This window comes from Cryptomeria japonica, unplaced genomic scaffold, assembly GCF_030272615.1.
Source record: "Cryptomeria japonica unplaced genomic scaffold, Sugi_1.0 HiC_scaffold_223, whole genome shotgun sequence".
In the NCBI taxonomy this organism is placed as follows: Eukaryota; Viridiplantae; Streptophyta; class Pinopsida; order Cupressales; family Cupressaceae; genus Cryptomeria; species Cryptomeria japonica.
The window spans coordinates 152901-156767 of NW_026729045.1; positions in this window are offsets into that span (position 1 = coordinate 152901).

A 3867-nucleotide genomic window follows, 5' to 3' on the forward strand; every position below is an offset into this window, starting at 1 on the left:
AAGGCGTAAAGTATGTAGTTCTATCTTCTAATCTATGGTTTGATGTAAACTGATTTTTGTGGGTACGCAACCCTTTCTAGGGTCAGTGTCCCAGACAGTTTCTCTGCGGTTGCTACCCACGAAGGTAGCACTTAAGCGAAGGCTCAAGATGGCCTATTGCTTGTGGCCTAAACAAAATAACTAGAACCTAATTCTTATCATGAGCGTCACCCAATTTCAATCACCAATATCCCTTCGAGGTGAATAAATAAATAAATAAATAAAGTAAATTTCACGAGAGCTCTTAACTTGACCATCCCTAAGAGGGTTTACTATGGTTTATCTCAACGGATGTGGAATTCAATTGAAAGTTATCTTATTAAATTATCGATCCAAGAGGGATTACCCGCCCCTTGGATTTTTAACTTCCAAATGTCCCTTATTACTCCCCGACGATTTATAGGGACGATGCCACAGACGTCGTTAATGCAGCTTTATTAGGCGTTAAGTGCAGTAGTTCAACACGACGGCATTACCCGTAAGCGTGACCCAGAGGCACCGTATATACCGAACGCTGCTAGTTTTAGTTTTCCAACTCCATTTGTTTAGTTTTCTAAACTAACATCATACTTGAATATAATTATGAAATGGATGTACATAATTTAAACCTTAAATACTATTTGAACAAAGAATATCATTATTCTACAATTAATTGGATTAATACATGTATTAGCATGGTAATGATAATTGCGAACTTACGAGTAATTGCATGAAAAATACGAATTAATCATAATGCAATGCAAAAGTAACGTAATTTATATTCAAAATGCAGAAATGTTTTCTCTATCGCAAGACTTAATTAGTTATAATGTTACAAATTTCTCATGAGTGACCAAATTGAATAATAATGAGACTTTACTTATCTCCAAAAATTATGGGTCAAATAATCCATTCATTTCTCTAAGGAATTGAAATAATACATTGAATTCAACTCTTGTTAATTTTAAGGAAATTAAATTTAACTAAACAAATGTACATGAAAAAGAAATTAATTTAATTTTAATTTAAAACGATACACAAAAATACTTAAATGTTAAATCGAATGTTAAAACTTCCATCGAAAATTCCTACGGCAATCTCGTTTTATTAATATATATATAAAACCAGGGGGTGGGGACCACGGGTCCCGTCACTCCCTGCGGTCCTGCATATGCAGGCCCATAGGGGTTGGCGGGGCCACGTGGTCCCCTCCACTCCCCTGCGGCCACTTGTAGTGACCGCAGGGTAGTGGGGGGGTACCACTAACCCTGCCGGTTTTCGGTAACGCCGCTCTGCGTACACGCGGTTATTTTCGGGTCTGTGCGTACGTGCGGATATTTTGGGGTCTGTGCCGAATGCAGTGATTGATAATGCAACATTAATATTTGTAAATTGACATTAGGATTATAAATATATATATATATATATATATATATATATATATAAATATATATATATATATATATATATATATATATTTATATATATATATATATATGGTTTCAAATTCTTTACAAAGGATAATTTTTATTTAAGAAGGTAAGAACAGGTAAAATAACTGAGCATTTCTTGGTTTGTCTCCTTACAGAAACCAGACTTTTAATGTATATATATATATTTTTATCTGAATCACAGAGAGAGAGAGAAAGATTTATCCAGCCATTACAGGAAGGGAGTTGTTCTTAGACTTCTCAGGAAATTGGTTTGTTTCCAGGGTTATTCTCAGAGTCCAGGAGGATTTATTCGACTGGTAATTTCAGTGAGCTCTTTGTTCAATCCACAGAGAGTTTCAAAAAGAAAATAATAATAAGAATACTCCTTAAATGAGATTTGGATAACAATAACCAGAGAGATGAAAGATGGTTCTTCTTAGCAAGAATCAAAAAGAATAAGAGGAACAATTTAAATCTGGATCTAGATTTAATATTACATTATTTTTTTTTTTAAAAAAAACAGTGAATCTAATTCTTTGTCAAGCAAATTTAATCTACTTCAAGAATCTGAAACTAATAATCAACAATTTGTTCTATTCCACTCCAAAATTTAAAACTAAATTTTATCAAAGTTGAAACAATGAATCAACAAATTTATTTTTCTTTCTATCAAACATTTTAATCTACTCCAAATTTGAACTAAATTTTATCAAAATCTGAATAATGAATCAACAATTTTCCAAAATCAAGAATCCAAACAATGAATAAACAATTTAAAACATTTTAATCTAATTCTTATCAAAGTCTGAAACTAATTTCACGAATGAATTTCTTTTCCATAAAATAATCTAATCTAATCTACAACAAGAACAAGATGCACAAACTAAGCTTGAAGGAACCTGGATGCTTGCAAAAATGGTGTAGAGTCTTCCTTGATCCTCCAAATTGAAGAGAAATCCTCCCAACAAAACCTTGGCTGCAAATGAAAAATGGACTACAAAGGAGAAATTGCAGAATTTTCTTATGGAATAGCTAGCTTTTCTTTTGAAACTTGTACCTATTTTATAAAGCAAATTTCAAATTCCCACTACCTAATTTTAAATTAAAAAAAAAATGAGATTCTCTCCCAATTTGGCCTCCATGCAAATTAATTGGGCTTAGTGGGAGGAGTTACATGCAAGGAGGTGGAGAAGCCTCTAGAAGCTTCTTATTCCTCCTACAACATGTGCCTTAATGTGAGGGAAATTAAGTAACTAATTTAAAATATATATGCATTTTCCATGTGTGGGGTTTATTATTATTATTATTTTTTTTATTCCCTTACAATATTCATTCAATAATTCATCCAAAGAATATAAGTAGAGTTTTGTAATTTAAAACAAAAAAAAGGGTGATAAAGGAGGGTTGTGACATCTTTCGAATTGTAGTCCAAATCTTATTGCGAGTCAGTGAGACTTCCCTAAGGGTTGTAGCCTTCCGAGCAAATATTATTTGAGCAGTGAGCTCTAGGCAGTGTGCCTGAATGCATGTGCATTCCTCATTGTAATATTTTCACATACTATTGTAGAGTATCATCTTACTGTGGGTAGGTTCCCACCATGGTTTTTCGCTTAACTGGGTTTTGCGCATCAAAATCTTAGTGTTGTGTGTTGTGCTATTAATTTTCTTATCTGTCTTATTACTGCAGTTTATCAAATCTGTGTTTTGCGGTAAAGTTTGTTATTCCGGTGAAGACTGATTCACCCCCCTCTCATTCTTCCCTCTTGGCTGTTGTTAACATAAATATTGTCAAATCAAATCAATTTTTGGTCAATCTTAGAGTTGCATATGTTGCTTATCTATTTTTGCATGAATTTTGAACAATTTGAATAAAACTGTTTTGTCTTTCTCTATTAATTTTTCCTTGCATGAATGTCATTTTGGCTATTTACAAGGCCGCAAGACTCCTTCTTGGTCTAATTTTTAACCTTTTTTTACCGTTACTTGAGTTCTTCAAGGTCATGTTTTGCACCACTTAGACCAGTTATCTAGCATTAGAGGGCATGTGGAGATTTTGTTTTGCCTCATGGCCTCATCTAGTTTTACTTTATTTTGGTAGTCACGTTTGCCTTTTTAGGCTATAGTGTCCCTTGTTCCATTGCTGATGAAAAGATCCTTTGTCAACTATGAATCTTTGTTACATGAATTTTGGATGAGAATAATTGCTTCCAGAGATTTATTCCTATTACAAGCACTTTTTTGTGGAGGCTTTTATGGAGGAAGACAATAATAGTTCCTAGTGCATATTTTGTGTTCTTTTTGCCCCCGTATTGTTTATGCTCTTTCCAATTTGGTTATTTTAAAAATTGTTCACATATTTTAATGATGAAGTATCATTTCGTGAATTATACTACACAAAATGTAGTAAAGTTCCATC